We start from the raw sequence: 17,179 nt of genomic DNA, 5'->3' as shown, positions 1-17,179 counted from the left end.
GTTTAGCTACAATATAATTGTGTTTAAAATGTTGCATATTCTTCATTCAAAGAAAAAAGCAATTAATTTTTTGGATTTTAGTCTTATTTACCACATTGTAACTGTTGTGTAGTTTTGGACAAGAAATTAATTAACATTTAGTAGTATCAGATATTAATATCCTAAATTTTTGGTAACTAATAATAGGAATGCTTTTCAATTCATGTGTTTAAAGATAGATCACAGAAAAATAAAATTTTCTATTGAACTTGCAGGTGGTGAGGGGTACCGAGCCACACAGAAGTCACCGGAATAATCTAAAGAGTAAGTAACAAGCAAGTTTTTGAAACATCCTATTTTTGTCCCTTATTGTCCCTTACTACAAAATCCCAAGCACAAATTTAAAAAAAAATTAATTAATTGTGTCAGGAGTGCTAGTGGTAGAAAAGCCAAGAGAATAAAAACTAGCCACTTCTGAAAAACTATGCTTACTCTCCAATTCTGCATTCATTTTGGGTGCAATGCTGTTTACAAGGAACACAAGCCCTTCTCCAGAATTTTTTTCAGTAGAAAAGGAGGTACAAATTAGTCAAAGAAAGTGACTATTGTTCTAACTTCAGTGAGTTTTGGAGAGGCTGTGAAGTGTAAAAGCCAATGTCCATAGACTGTCCTGGTTTTTGACTGCTAACTGGAGTTAAACCACAGCATGGACAATACTGAATACGTTGTTAAAACTTTTATAATCTATTATTTGTATTAACTTCCCTTTAATATATTGAGACTTTGATCTTCTCTTTGTCCTGCATAAAACCTCCTGCTGTGTCAGATATTATATTAAGCAGCATCTCATAAATAAAAAATAGAGAATCTTTATTAATAATACTATAGCCTAAACAAACACAAGCCAGCTTTGAAGTTCTTCTGTGCTCCTTATCTTTACAAGAAAATGCCAGTCCTTACTGCATGTGCTCTCCTCTGCTCAACTGCAAATGCTTCAAATATAGTAATTGGGGTAGAAAATATAGAAACCAGACATAACTGATTGTCAAGCACATGGGGCTCAGGAGTATACCAAACAGAAGACTGTCTGGCATATTATGTTGGATGTGCCATATATGATCATAAAGTATCCAAATTAGGATTATGGAAATTGGAAATATACTACTAAGCAGCAACAGTCTCTCTGGACTAACAATTAATTGTTAGTCACAGAGTAAGTTCTTCATTGTAATAATATATATTGGTCTGCATTACATCCAATAAAGTAATAGGCCAGTCACCCTATGGATGAAAATGTTTAAACTGCAAAGGGATGATGTAATGCATGGGACACAAAACAAAAACAATAAAAAGAAAACATTCACATAGTTTGTGTGTGAGTGTAAAAACAGATCCAACAACATATAAAATGGAGCTCAAATAATATCCATTAAGCAGAAGACAGAAAGATGTCAGGATGTGAATGAACAAAGTTTATTTTCTAACTATAGCGTATAGCTGATACAGATCTAAATTAGAGGAAAAATTAGAAAATATTTATGTGCTAAAAATAACATTATTTTAATTAAATGTGAGCTTTTAAATTGAATACCTCAGTGAGCTTACAAAGAATAAAGACACGTATGATCAGATAAACACATTCAGAAATGCAAGAATGCCAAGATACCTTAATGTATTTCACGGTTGTATCGTTATTTACACTGAAATTTACTAGTGCAAGTCCTCACAAGATAGAGAGATTTTCAGAAGTTCTGAGGGTCTTCCATATGCTAGTTTGGGATTCATTGTCTACTAATTTGCAAAGCTAACCAGTAAGTTATGATACGTCAGACCTTGCATAATTTGACCGGCTTCCCAACTACTTCAATAACTGGGTTACATAAAACATCTACGTAATTGTTGTTGTTTGTTTCGCGTACTTTCATAATGGCAAAGGAGAATGGATGAACAAGGTCCCTATTCATCCTCACAACATTTCAATTTCCCCTCAATTTCGAACAAGCCAGTTTGGGGTTTAACTCTGTCCCATGAGAGTTTCTGGTGCAGCTGTGCTAGTAGACTCGGTGTCAATTTTGTACTGCAGAAATTGTCCTTAAGTAGTGCAATTATATTGTCTGTATTAGCAAAAAAATTGAGAGGGCTTAAGAGAAAAATGAGAAGTAAAATAATAGGATTTCATACATTCAACCCAGATGCCAGACAAGCTGCCTTCGTGATAACTGGCAATTAGAAAGGGTTGGGTCAATGAAAGTCTGCTTTATTTGGCTTTATACTCCACACTTTGTGTGTCGAAGTTAATCATGTTCCCTCTTGCAGTGCCATGACCTAATTATCAGTCCAGTAAGAACTCCCTCAAAAAATAGTAATAAGTTAATGCAATTCAGCCTGCCCTGTTTTATTATTTCCTATATTAACTAGTTCTGGTTTTAGGCATGTTATTTACCATACCTAAAACCATTTATTTTTGTTTTTTACTGCATGTTCATTCCACGTGTAGACACCAGTGTAATTAACCTAGAAAGCTGATGTACGTCAGAGCAGCTGACCTCTGTCTGGCTTTACCCTAGACATGGGTGATTTAAAGACAGTTTAATACTTTAATCTGTAATGTATTTTCCCAAAAGGCACGGAACAGGTAACCTATAATGGCATGAGGAGTAGATACTTAATTTTCATAATGATTTCACATTGAAGATGAAAGAGCAACTCCTTAAAAGTGGTGGGATGGATAGTAAATTAATTTAAAAGTAATAAATCAGATAACTGAAACTGTTATCTCACAATAAAGCAGATTCAAGTGAGACTTCAAATACTGTTTCTTTACTTGACTTCAAATAAATATATCTCTAAGTTTTTAGGCGATTAGTTTCCAGTTGGATTTCTTGTTTTGATTGTTCCTGTTCATCCAAAGGTACCTCTTCTCGTGCTTATAAATGGAGCATGTAATTAACGGTCTTATCTCAAGGTGATTTTTTTCCCCCTTATGCTTTGCATAACTAAATAAGATTCCCAATCACACGTCTATGTTTCTGGCAGGGGTTACCAGGGACCTCTACCTTGGCATTCAAGCACCTCAATCTGGTGTGGACGCTAGGGCTTACCAATACAAGTGCGCAAAGCCCTCCAGCGTGCTTGAGCTTTGATACATTGACATATTAAAGCTTATGAATACTGCATTACAGCCCCCTGCTTGGAAGACGCCGGCACGACACCCCTCTGTGCTCCGGGGGGGAGTTCCTCGCTGTTTCACAGCAGTTGCTCTGCTTGCTGCCGGTGCCAGCGCTGCCATCTGCCCGGGCGCTGGTGCCGCCGCCCGGGCCAGGGCTCTGTGCGCACCCGCGGGCAAAGGCAGCGGGGCCATGGCCTTGCGGCGCGGAAGCCGCAGGAGGGATTCCGTGCCCTCAGCCGGGTGACAGCCCCCTGCGCGGGCACGGAACCCCCTCGGCGAGAAGTGCTGGGCAACACCAGACGTCCCAGCCGGCCGGCCCGTAGATAAACGCAACAAACCAGAGGAGGGGAGCGGTGGGTGGCGGAGCGCAAGTTGGGGAGGCCGGGCGGCGCAGGGGGCGGCGCGGGGGCGGTGCGAGCGGCGCGGCGGGGCGGGCGGCAGCGGGGCCGGGCGGGAGCGCTGCTGTCCGCGCCGCGCCCGGTGCTGAAGGGCGCCCGCCCGCCCGCGCCTCCCCGCGGCGCCTCGGCCGCGGACCCTCCGCGCCTGCTCCCGCCGGGAGCTGAGCCCTGCCGGGAGCTGCGCCCACTTTGCCCCGGAGAAGTCCTCGCTCGCTCACCGGATCGCCGCGGAGCCGCTTGTGGCTTTGTTAAAGGGGGAAGAAGTGCTGCTCTCTTTGCGATTTGCACGAGGACCCGTCGAGCTGGGGCTTTTCGTTTGTTTTTTTTCCTCCCCTTGTGGATTTTAGTGACTCTTGGACAAGGTAAGCAGCAATGCCAATATATATGCACACACGTACATACGTATTTTTCGCGTTAATAGTAGCGGGGTGCTGGGTGGGATGGAGGAGCCGGCAATTAAAGGCAGAGCAAAGTTGGAAGATTGGTAGCCCTTAGGTCAGTGTAGGGGCAAGGCTTGGAAAAAGGGTGCAGCTTTCCGTGAAAAGGGCTCCATAAACAAAAGATGAATCTGAGTGAAAAGTTCAAGGTTTATTTTTATTGAAAACTGGCTCTCAGGGTAATTTTTAAATGGTTGAAAATGTTCTGTGTTAGGAGTCTTGAATATTATAGAAAGATATCAAAAGACATTACAGAGCCTACTTTGTATAAGAACCAATTTGGGGGGGACTAGAGAAGCTCTGGTTGATTCTGTCTGGGGGAGGACAGGATATGCGAGGTCATTCTGGGAAGTAGAGAGTAAAGACGGAATTAGAGAGGATTTGAAAGCATAGCTGCATGTTGCTCTGTGTTCTCGTGCGTGCCTGAATATGTGTGTAGCAGAAGGACGGTGATACCCTGTTACTTGACAAACAATTCAGCACTGTAACGCTGTCAACTTGGGAAGCAGCACCTTTATGAAAGGGATCATCACCACCTCTGCCTCCAAGGTCAATGTGGGATGTGTGTGTCTGTGAAAGTCGTGAATTTGTGTCCTTTGATGTTGGCTGAACATCAGGCCTGCTCCCAGGCTGCATCTAGGCGTAAATGAGAATCCTGGATTTAATAATACCGTATTATGTTGCACTTTCAGGACTGCTGTTGTCAGTAATTGAATAGAACTGAGAAGTGTGGGCAGATGTAATGTCTTTTTTTTCTCAGCAGTGTTTAACATTTCGTGAGCTTGGTACGGAGCTGTGCTTTACAGAGGAGTTTGCTGCTGCTTCACCGAGTTGTCAGAGTTGTGCACACGCAGAGCTCGGTGCTGCACAGGGATTTCTGCACGCACGGAGCTGGGCGCCGTGCAGTGACTTCTGCACGCGCAGAGCTCAGCACCACTCAGGGCTGTCTGTCTGAGATTAAGGCAGATTCCAGAGGGAATAAGCCGCAGCTGTTGCTAGCCAGTGCTACTGAGATAACTGAACAGAATAAGCAGGCAATGAGGTCCCCACCTTGTGTTTTTAGGATTATGTAGCACTTCATTCTCTTTTGGTTGTGATGAATTTTCTTAGGAACTGGGACCTGAACCACAAGCGTTTCTCTACACAGATGCCCTGCACAGGTGCTAGCGGTTGTAGTAGCTGTGAACATAAAGTAACTTCTGTTGATGGGATGAAGCTGATGAAAGGTGACTGCTTCTTAGTATTGTAGCATTTTTTTACTTCTGCATCATTTCCTTAAGGTGGGTTCTATGTTGCTGAGTGTTTGTATCAGCTGAAGTATAAAGATAACCATCAGGCAGCAGCACAGAGCTACTGATGGGTAAAGTTGAAAGCTAGAAAAATGATGAGAAAGTAGCTCAGTCAACCAAGCCTATCATTGCATTTGGGTAGAATTAGGAAATATGTTTTTATTGTTCTCTCCCCAGTCATAAAGTAGCTCTCTTTTTCCTCTCTCAACAATAGGGAATGAAAGTTTATTACATAGCACTCGCACTAGTTGCAAGCCTTCATTAGCAGTCTATCCATCAGCTAAGACAGCTTTTATCATCTGTCATTGACATGAATATTGATTTGCTTTGAAATATACTGATATAATTTTAAATTATGTCTTTGAAGGTATGGAGATTCCGGATGCTTACTTTTTGAAGTAGACACTGCAAAATTATTTTGAAAAAGTTATTGTGAACCATGTGGTGCAGATGTTACAATAATACTGAGGGGGAGGATGACCCACAGCATTGCAACCCAAACCCACCAATTACATATCTAAAATTTTAACGTTTATACAGGGCCTGAATCTGCAAATCATTGTTCACTTGAGTGGTCTCTATTCATACACATAGTCTTTTTCCAGTTAACAGGACTATCTCCATCGTTACATGATTAAAAGTCATTGAGCTTTCTAGATCAGTCATTTTACCAGCATAAATCAGATTATAAACTTTGATACTAAGACATTAATTCTGTGCTTTTAAATTTATGTGTGGTTGTTTTTTCTATGTAATATTTTGCCTTCATTTGTATTAGGCTGATTTATTTGACAAATCATGTTTGAAAAGTGGATATTTGAAATTATACATATACTCTGAAGGAGATAAAATGGCACTGCTATTTTTCAACAAAATGGTGTTGTGAATAGATGTATACATTAAGTGTGGTCCATGGCTGTTTTGGTCATTGCTTCTGACTAGAAGAAGTCTGTCTGCAGTGTCTGCACGTGCTTGTTCAAGCATATTTGTAAAATTGTAAGAATATGATTTTGTATAACGGGTAGTTCCAAGTCCTTTGTCAACATCACACAAAAGTTGTTAATGACTTGACCAGGCACCTGACTGAACTAACGTGAAATCAGGGAGGAGTTTTGTTACAAAAACAGGATTTAGAGAAAATTCGGGTTTAAAGAGCTACTTTATGGACCCTTCTTAAGGTGACCAATGCACAAAGGTGGGCATATGAGGGCACAAAACTATTGAAAATATCAGCATATGCACAACCCTGTCAGAGGTCCAAAGCTTACTTTTTCCAGTGGATCAATTGGTTATTTCCTGGTTTAAGGCCTTTGACAGCAAATGGTGATCATTAAAACCCCAAATATTCTTATTACTCCATTCTAGGTGTGTTTTAGATGTACCGTGTCTAATCACGTCAGTTTTTCATCCTATTTTTATTTGTGTGTGAGTTTATCCAATGATCCTCTGTATTTGTTTAAAAGCAATATTCAATCTTAGAATAAAAGAATTGTTACAATCATGATGCTACAATCAATTATGCTTTTTAAAAAATACCAAACTTTTATTTTTACAAAAATGCATGCTGTCCCAAACTGTGACTTTGTTTAACTTTTCAGAAAATACAAATTTTCTGTCACTCTTCTGTCACTCTTAGAGAGTATAAAATAATATTAAAAAACAAAGCTCTACTCAGTTTTGTTAATTTCAAATCTAAAGATGGAGCTCCAATAGGAGTAGTTCTGCCATTTAACAGATCTGAGCTTGGCTTTGATATCTCAAAGGTAAGAGGTCAAATGAAGTTTAGGAAGTAATTTCTGATTATTTTTCTCCAGAATGGCAAATATTACGGGATAATTGTGGACATTAAATATTGCAGGAGTGAATCACTGACTCAAGGGGAAGCAATGACTCAAATGACACTCTTGACTTCTACAATTTTTCTAAGCAAAGCAGGACCATATTCATTAACCATTCAGTGTAGCTTGGTCTGTTATGCTACATAACTTTAAAGTAAATAGATTAGCAAGTTTATTTGTAAATCTGTTTAATCCTGTTTTTTAGTTCAAGCTTTTTATTTTTTACCTTCTGAAGCCCAGGGAATAGTTGTCAACAAATGAAAAGACTGGAAACTTATTTGCATATTATTTTATACATATTTAATACAGCATGTTTTTTCCTGACTCTTGGTAGACATAAAAGACAACAATTTTATATTATCAGAAGAGCAACAAATCAACTATTTTCTCCGTAGCAAAGAGATATTGAGAAAGCTGTGGGCTGACAAAGAGCAGTGGTAGTCTAGCCCCTTTGAAAATAGTGCTGTGTGAAATTCCTTCTAACACCTCCAATATTCAAGGGTTTCTACTGCCCAGGAAAAATATTCAGGAGAAATCAAGCCCACAGCTTTATTCTCTTCTGTAGTATTTTGCAAGTTCTTTAGGTTTTGGTTTGAGTAACCTCTAGTTACAAAGTTCTGGTAGGTTGTGTTCCTTTCTAGCAGTTGCATTTGTTAACAGATGTGTCTTGATTTGGATGGGCCAGTGCAGATCAAGGAATTACTGCACAGTTACTGTTACAGAAGAACTTCAAAAAGGCTCCCTAATTGCTGGTGTCTTTCTTTTCGTCTATGCCATTGTTACTTCTGTTTGTATTGGCTAAATATACTGGCCAAGAGAGGTTGCTGTGGTTTAGCCAGGCATGATTCCTTACCAAGTGGGAATGAGAATGACTGGAAATGTGTTATTTGTTATCCATTTTTAGCTTTATTTGATAGCAACGTTTATGCAGGTATTTACACCTTCTATCCTAGGAATGATCATGGTAAGTCTATTCAATTAATCACTCTTTATACCATACATTATGTAAAATTAGTGAATTGGTTGCATTGCTGAGTCCTGCAAATCTTAAGAAGATAAGTTCTAAAGAGTTAAATGAGGGCAGAGTTGGCAATGCTTGCACTGATTGCTTGAAGTAGGTTGAAGTTCACAGTTTATTTGCATTTGAATTAAGTGAGGTTGGTGTCCAGCAGTGCTTTTCAGAGCAGACTTCAGAAAGACTTTTTTTTTGTGCAATAACGTACTTGAAAATGTTAGATGGAAGATGAAGGATATTTAAAATACTTCTTTCTTTTCCTGACAGAGAGAGCTTTCTTCTCATTTTATTCCAAGTGAGGTTTATTGTAATCTGAAATATTTTTACCACTGAATAGGCAGTCTTGTGGTAAAAGCCACTATCATTTTCACATCAGCATATTAAAAACTTTCTGAAAGTATTTTTAGTTCCTTCATGAGGAATTTCCTAATATCTGCAAAAAGAAACAAAGTAATTTAAAATCAGCTCATAACTTTAATCAGATAAAAAATTTATCCATTACTAAAAATACTCTTTTATTAAATGATGGGAACTTCTAGATTATTACTGTACGTGCTTTTGCTTCCATTAGGAAATAAAATATTTTAGAGGCTTTTTGCATTGTAACTCTGAACTGTACATTTTTTTGTTATTATAACAGGCCTTTGTCTTCCTAAATAAAATGTAGAAATCAACAAGCAACAAAACAGAAACAGGTAGAAAATTCTTACATGATGAGCAGTAGAAATAAACTTTGTTTTCAAAGAGCTTGCAGATTATGATTTGTTTCAAACTTCAACATTTCAAGTTCTATTTCCTTTATGTCTTTTCTTTCGTAAGCTTTATTTAAAACACTGCCATAACTGATAATATATGTTGTTTATGGGTTTTATTAAATTTTGCTATCAATTATTGCTCGGAAAGAAAAACCAAACAATTTTGCATCGTTCTGGTAGATCAATGGAAATCTTGATTCATACACAAAAGCAGTCAAAAGAATAAATGCTACCTTTGATTCTGTTACAGCGTGAATATAGTGCACTAATGTTACAATTATTTATATAGTTGAGGATTGTATTTGGTGGCAATCATGGCCTCCTGGTGATGATGAGAAACGTGCAAGGTTCAAACACATTTAGTGTATACACAGAAAAGACTAGTACCTGCTTTCTGAGGACAAACTGTAGTGCAATGGAAAGCTAAATGCACATGAATGAATGACTAATTCACAAAAAAAAAAAAATATCTGTGGTTTAGAGTTGCAGTAGTTCAAATTTTTTATTCATAGAGCAGAAAATTGCCTATTGTACCTAAATAAAAGAGGAGATGCACTTTGTTAATTTTGAAAATGCTTTTGCATTTATATTTTAAGAGAAAGAGAATTATTTTGTCACATTTTGGAGAGGTTTTTGTTCCTTTTGCATCATCATTTGTAGCAGTGTCTAATTTTTCCCTCGTAAGGGTCTGTTTTGAGTCTTAAATCAACAAAAAGCAGAAGTTTTTGTGAGATGTGATGTTTGTACAACATCTTGGTTAACTATTCACCTTTTGTGAGAGATTTGAGACCTAAAAGAAATCTGAGATCAGGTACCTTTGTTAAAGGCAGATTTTCTCAGTGTTTTACAGATATTCCTCAAGTCTGAGAGGTGAATGCTCAGAAAATTCTCTGAAAGACAGTATCATTTCCAAACATTGGCTCAGTTATCTCTGCAGTATTCATAAGAGTGCAAAATCTGATATTATCAAGGAAAGAATGTTTTGGATTGGAAGGACCTTAGAGATCATCTCTTTCCAACCCACTACCATGGGAAAGGACCTCTCCACTAGGCCAGGGCGCTCAAAGTCCATCCAGTCTGGCCTTGAACACTTCCAGGGCTCGGAACATCCACAGCTTCTCTGGGCAAGCTGTGTGTCAGCACCCTCATAGTGAAGAATTTCATCCTAATATATAATCTAAAACTGCTCTCAGTTTAAAGTTATTCTCCCTCATCCTATCACTACATGTCCTTGTAAAGCATTCATCTTCATCTTTTGTGCAGGGCCCCTTTAGGTACCAGAAGGCCTCAGTGTGGTCTCCCTGGGACTCCTCTTCTGCAGGCTGAACAACCCCAGATCTCTGAGCCTGCAGAGGTGCTTCATAGGAGAGGTGCTCCAGCCCTCTGGTCGTCTTGGTGGCCTCCTCTGGGCTTGGTCCAACAGGGCCGCATCCTTATGTTGGGATTCTCAGAGCTGGATGCAGTACTCCAGCTGGGGTCTCACAGGAACAGAATGGAGGGGGAGGATCCCCACTCTTGACCTTCTGTCCACAATTCCTTTGCTGCAGCCCAAGGTTTTCTGTGCTCCAAGTGCACATTACTGAGTCAGTTGAACTTCTTGTCAACCTCAAGTCCCTCTCACCAGGGATGCTCTCAATCTATTCTCCACCTAACCTTTATTTGCACTTGGGATTGCCACAACCCAGGTGCAGGACCTTGTGCTTGGCCTTGTTGAACTGGAAGAGTTTTTCACACTCCTACCTTGCAAGCCTGTCCAGGTCCCTCTGGATGGCATCCTTCCCTTCTAGCGTGTCGGGTAGACCATGGAGCTTGGAGTCATTGGCAAACTTGCTGCTGATGCACTCATCACACTGTGCATGACGCTGACAAAGAGGTTAAGTAGTGCCCCTCCCAATACCAACCCCTGAGGAATGCCACTTGTCACTGGTCTCCACTTGGATATTGAGCCATTGACCACAGCACTGAGGGTCTGACCATCCAGACAGTTTCTCATCTACTGAGTGGTCAATGCCGTGCCTCTCTAGTTTAGATAAAATAATTAAATTAAAATTAAACTTAGTTAGCTTTTTCAAGTAGCATCTTACTTTGACAGTGAGCCCTTCTTTTCTCTCTGCTCTGTTTCCAGATGGAAACATAAGTTCATCTCATAATCAGTTTTTGCAGTGGAAAGGCCACAGAGAAAGAAGAGAAGCCCATTATGACAGTACTTTGGGTTTGTCCTTGTCAAGTGGAATTAAGTTGCACAGATCCTCCCTCTCCTTGCAACAGCCAAGGTTAGCCATAACCTCAGCTTCAGTGAGAAATTGATGTTTTTAATCTTGAGGGCTGATATTTAAGTTGAAATACAGTTCATCATAGAGCTGCTCTTCTATATTATCAAGTACTTTGATAGAGAGAAATTCTTATTTAAAATAAACTACAAGACAAGACAGCACCACATTATGATAGTTTGAAGACTGATTATATTTTTTCATTTATTTCCTATGCTTTTTAAGGCAAATGAATCTTAGCTAGTATATTGGAGAGTTAAAATACTATCTTTTAAAATTGTTGGTCCTCTAACCTATATGTAATGTTTCTATCTTTCATTTATACTATCTTTATATTCTCATGTAATTCAGAATCTCAGTGATTATTAGTGCTGTGGTAGTATTCCAACACAAAAAATATATTTCTCTTTTAGATTTTCTGGTTTTTGCTGAACAGTTATATTCTGTAAAATTTTTTCTAGACCTAGATGCATGAGCTGATTTAGTTGTTTCCTTGGGACACTGAGAGAGAATACCATAATTAACATTGCTCCTGAGATTTAACTTTTGTATAATGTTAATTATTTTTTTGAACTGAAGACAGTTTTTCTAGTGGATTTGAACTGTGCTGCTTAGCTACAGTTGCATTTTAGTCTACTGTTTAATAATAGGCTGTTTCTATTATTTTATGCTTGGAGAATTTTTCTCACAGAAATATTTGAACAGTCTACATTTGTATATTCTTGGTGCAGTCAGCAGGGTGGGGGGAGGTTTTCTGCACCTTGGAGGTTGCATTTGAAACATTAGTAGATTGCTTCAAGCATCAGATCTTAAAATTGGTGTCCCCAAAAGACTAAAACTCTAATATTTTAATGTATTTATGCCCTTTATAGCTTTTCTATGTGATAGTCACATTCATCTACTGCTTTAGGCTCTCAGTAATCTCTTCCATGCATAAGTAAACTTCTGAAGGGGCTGCTACGCTCGTCTTTGTAAAAATATACATGATATCCACATAAATTATTAATAAATCTATACTGAAAATTTGATTTATACTTCCAAAGTCTCAGAAATCCATATAAAAAAATAGCACCCCCCTGTTCTCATGGTTTCTCAGATAGAACAGCTCTCACATTAATAAAGAGATTTAAATGAAAGTTTGTGATATAATTTGCTGACTCCAATGATTTAGAGTGCTTTTATTAATTTATGTGCTGCATCTGACTCTTCGATGAACAGTGTGAAGTATTATGGCTAATAATTTCAGTTTTATCATTCTCTGCTTGCCTTTTGAGAGACAAAGATCCAATCTGAGTGAGTTGGACTTGTATTTTTTATAAGCTGAGCATGTTTCTGGAGTTTTGAGTAAGTGTTGGAAGAAAGCTTAAAGAGCTGATCACGAAGCTCTCAATGGTTAAAAAAATAAGCCAACAGATTTGTGCTTTTATTATTTTTCTAATGAAGAAAGTGGACAGGGGACAGTATGCATGGCTGGAAATTCTGAATTTTGAAATTTTTATTGTTTAAGTGTTGAGTGCTAAATATTTCCCATTAAGAAAAATGTGTTCACTAGAAGGGTGGTCAGGCATTGGAGGAGGCTGCCTAAGGAGGGGGTTTTGCCACTCTCCCTGGAAGTGGTTGAGCAGAGTGTGGATGTGTCACCTGGGGACAGTCTTTAGTGGGGAACACAACTGTGCTGGGCTGAGCGTTGGGCTCAATGATCTCAGAGGTTTTTCCAATTATTAATGATTGACTGATTCTGTTCAGTTGGGGCTCTTCCAAAAAGAGCTATGAAAAGAGTTGTGATGTTATATATAAGCATTACAGAAATCATTGTTGGGGTTTTTTTCAATATGCAAAGTCAGGACTTACTTTAAACTTCCCATGCATCTGAGATCCTTAACATCTCAGATTATAATTTTGATTTTCAACATGAACTTTCTTATCCCAGCATACAGCAGAAGGTTTCTGTGGCATTATTGATTTGTATCCATCAACCATGAGACCCACTTTGGTGTTTTAAAGGTAGGAGAGTATTTGGGAATTTGAGAGATTTTCAAGCGTCTGTTTACCATTTCTCTCTAACACTGGATTTTTGAGGTTACCGTTGGTAAAGTCAACCAATTTATAAGCCACAACAAATTGGGAGAGAGGTCAAGGAGGAATACCATTTGCTTCAAAGAGTTTACTGCTGTCACTCTAATCAGTGAATATTTAATAAAAAGTGTCTTCTCAGCACTCTTTTTTCTGTATTTCAACTAGGTTTGTGCAGCAACAATCATTATGAATTTTTGATTGCTTTTGATCAGTGTCTGAAAGATCAGTTCTCGTACAATCCTGTAATAACGGCATTGGAATTATTTGTGAATGGGACAGAAATAATAAGTAATTTTCTTCTATTTCTGGTATTTAGGTCCATCAGTAATTATGCACTTTGTTTTTCCTATATTATCTTTTACATTGGGTTTACTTGATCTATTTTTGATAGTAATTTATTTCACAAAATGCCTTTTTGGCTTCAAAAAAGCAGGATTTTTTTTGTGTTAAAGATTGTGTATTATTATCTATAACAACTTGTAACTGTTCATCATGTAGCCTTTGCATGGAATGCAAAATGTCAACTGTAAGGCTTCACAAATTAAAACACCTCCATAAGGAACTTAAAGTGATGCACAGTGAAATAGAGAAGTGCTACTGAAAAGAGTCAAACTGCTTCAAAATGAGTCTGCAGTGTGTGTGGAGGTTCAACTAATTTGCAAAGATATGAGGCCTAAAAGTGAAACTTCAGAGTTGAAATTTCTGTTTGAAAAGGGTACATCTGGGCAAAAATATTATTCTGAAGTTTGTTAATAAGTACAAGCAGAGGAGAAACAATCCAGAGAAAGACTTTTCCATAGTAAATATTTTTCCAATTTAGTTATATTTCATAGAAAGCCGTGGAGGGTTGGGAGTGGGGGGAAAAGCTGGTATTATCATGATGTGGAAATTTCATCTTTGAGTTTTTGAATATGGAAAATTACTTTTTAAGAAGTGTTGCTCATGAATTTCTAGTTTAGGACATTTCTGTTTAAGTAGGATTAATTTCTAATTAGGACATTTCTGAGTTTACCTAGTCTCTCAAGACTACCAAGAATTGGAGTACAGAATGGGTGGTTATACTTTCTAGGAGCTGAAGAGTATAAACCGGAGTGGAATCCTGCTACTCCTTTTGGCTTGTACTAATGTACATCTCTGCCCAGAAAAAGACACATAACTGCTCACAAGTGAAAGGTCAGAATTTGGCAAGTCTGGGCTTAAAAAACAGAGTGGAAAGGGAGTGATAAGTGAAATAAAAAACTCAGTAATTGTACATACAAATTACCAAAAACTTTAGCATGTGCTGTTAAGTATTCTTACAGGGAAGGACTTTAGGGACTGAGAAATTTTTTTCTGTTGCTCCATGCTAAGGGACAGTGTCATTTTTCCCTTCAGCAGGAATTAAATTTTAGTCTAAGATATTTAGGCAGAGGGCAGAAGCCTTGGACATATTTCACTAGAGAAACTCTTGTTGTTTCGTGGATATCATAACATCTGTTGAGAGGGAAAACAGATGAATAATCCTAAACCAGAAGAATGTAACTCCTTATCCACCAAAAGAGAATGAAATTCTTTGTGTATTTAAGGGAAGTGGCTACTTTCCTTAAATACACAAAGGAAGAGAAGAAAAGTTTGCAATAGCTAAACCTATAACTTTGTAGCTACTTTTCTTTCTTTCAGTTTCTAGTGGGGAAAAAAAAAGTGCAATTACTAATGGAAAAAGAAAAGAAAAAAAATAGCCTTTCTGTGCTCCCAGACTGAAAAGTGGTATGGCTACATTTACATTATTATTATCATAGCAAGTTTGCATCAGTGAAAATATGAGGATAAATCAGACACCATATGTGCAGCTCCACACTTAATTACTAGACGAACACTTCTGTAATGAAGATTATGGCATTGTTTTGAAATTTGCATCCTCCTTTTTATCCTTGCATGCATGTTATTTCTGGCCATCTGCAGGAAATATTATGAAATTAGAGCCAGTGAGCAAATCTAACAACAGAAAACTGTTAATGGCAAAAGTCAGCATTACTAAAGAATAGTCTTAAATTTCTGGATGTTCATGAAGGACTGTTATGACCAGAAGACCACCCTAAAAATTAGAATGCTGCTGTAGTATGGTATTTACAATAGGTGAAAGAATAGATAATTGAGAGTCACAATAGCACAAAAGTAGTCCACTTTGCTCTGGGATTTTTGGGGATGTTTATTGTCACAACAATGTAAGAGAAATACTGATATACTAAGTTTGCTTAAACAGCCTGTCAGTTATATTTTAAATAAGTTGATTTAAAGTTTATTGTGTTCACTTTGATGTAACTGGACAAGTAAAGCTATAATCAGAGAATAAGGTGTGCAATTTCATTTTTTAGCTAAATAGATTCATAGTTTTAATTGAACTGTGTTGGGGTCACTGCTATCCCTCATGTCTTATTACACCTGTTGATCAGTCTTTCCACTGGCCAGTGGTGTTGATATGAGTGGTGAGCTGGATTACAGAGCTGATCTGGCTAGAAATGAACCCTTTCCTGCCCTGCTCTCCACCTATCAGTTGGAATATCATGGCCAAAGATCATTTTAAGCTCTCATAGAGCAAGACAGCTTCCTTCAAAAGTATGTAAAACTGATTTGATTTGAACCAGTGTGTTACTGTAGACATAGACTGTAAAAGTACGGGATAAATCTTGAACAAAGCAGTACAGTCTTATGACTTTAGACACTGAACTGCAGGTAACTCTCTCCCCTCTTCATCCCAAGACATAGCTTTAAGCTTTTCTCTCAGAGCTTCCACTGGGATACCTTATCCCTATTGTGTTATCTCACATGAGTGACGATAGCCTTATGGGAATGCTAATCTATAAAGAGATTGGTGTAAAGCAAACAGTAGCTGCATTTACCCTCCCAGGCATGTTTCTGATATGCCATCATGGATAAAAAAATCCCAACCAAACAAAAAAAAAACAACCCAAAAACCTGGAAAGGGCTATCTTTCCCAGTCTTGTAAGTGGTTCTTCAGGAGTAGTTTTAAAATATTCACTTTCCAGATTTATATCTCCCTTGGGCTTTAAGAGTAGCCAAAACTGGGGCAAAACGTAGAACTGAATCTAGGCAATCTTTCATGGGTGATGTTCAAAGAAGTCAAGTGACTTTGGAAATAAGAGGTGCTTTTTGATACTTTTAATGATACCTACTCTCTTTTTTCCTTCAGTATGTATTGTGTATTAAATGGTTCACTCAGAACTGGAAGAGGCTGTGGTATTATTTAGGAACATGAATAGGGATCAGCTAGCAGGACCTTAGAAACTGGCTCTTGGGTTGTTGTGGGTCTGGCTTTAAGCATAGGAGGCTGCCCAAAGCAGTCAGCTTTGAGAGAGAGCAGCAGTGGCTTTGCTCTTGTTTGGTTTCCAAGCGTTCAACTGGGTGCCTTGTCAGCACTGAGTGTTGATGCTCTTTTATTAAGTGAGGAATTAGGGAATATGAGCAGTATGCATGGAATATCCCCTCTCCCACCTTAGCAGCATCTGCTTTTCTCTCATCTGCACCATGCCAAGAAGATGAACAGTGAACCTGACATATCAGTTTGGTCCCCTACATTTATTGCCTTTATCTCTCTTTGGCACTCTCTTTTTCTTCCTGCTGGAGGTTTCTATTGCTACAGATCATACTCAGTATTTTTGGAGGAGACAAAGAGAGAAGGTTTGACCTGGGTTTGCTCTCAGCTTTGGTTTGAGATGATCCGTGTTTTACTCTGGAGGATGGAAGTTATCATCACCTCTCTTTGCTGAATGTCAGATTGCCTCATTTATGCTACTTTAAGACTTTGAAGATGACAAAGAAAGGTGGATTTTTCCCTCCATGTGTAGGCAGGGTAATCCTGATTTTTCAAAATGAGAGATTTTCAGAATGCAAGAATGATTCTATGAAAGTGATTAATATTAAATTGATTAAAGTCACTTGGCTATCCTCCACTG

General features: G+C 38.3%; 1 protein-coding gene across 3 annotated transcripts in view; it reads left to right on the top strand.

Moving 5' to 3' along the window:
* Positions 1-281: 281 nt before the first annotated feature.
* The window catches only part of FSTL5 (follistatin like 5), a 275,951-nt gene continuing 259,053 nt past the window's right edge, over positions 282-17,179 (top strand). Inside the window, exon 1 of one of the 3 annotated variants that reach the window (XM_036382231.2) lies at positions 282-303. The gene's annotated coding sequence lies outside the window, so the exon portion shown is untranslated. Of the gene's footprint in view, positions 304-3,625; positions 3,909-17,179 lie in introns of those variants that run through there. The other 2 variants (XM_036382232.2, XM_036382229.2) reach the window with 2 other exon arrangements.

The sequence above is a fragment of the Molothrus ater genome, chromosome 4, assembly GCF_012460135.2.
Source record: "Molothrus ater isolate BHLD 08-10-18 breed brown headed cowbird chromosome 4, BPBGC_Mater_1.1, whole genome shotgun sequence".
NCBI lineage: Eukaryota > Metazoa > Chordata > Aves > Passeriformes > Icteridae > Molothrus > Molothrus ater.
Note: the sequence above shows the minus strand (reverse complement) of the source record. Positions and strands in the feature narration are given on the sequence as shown.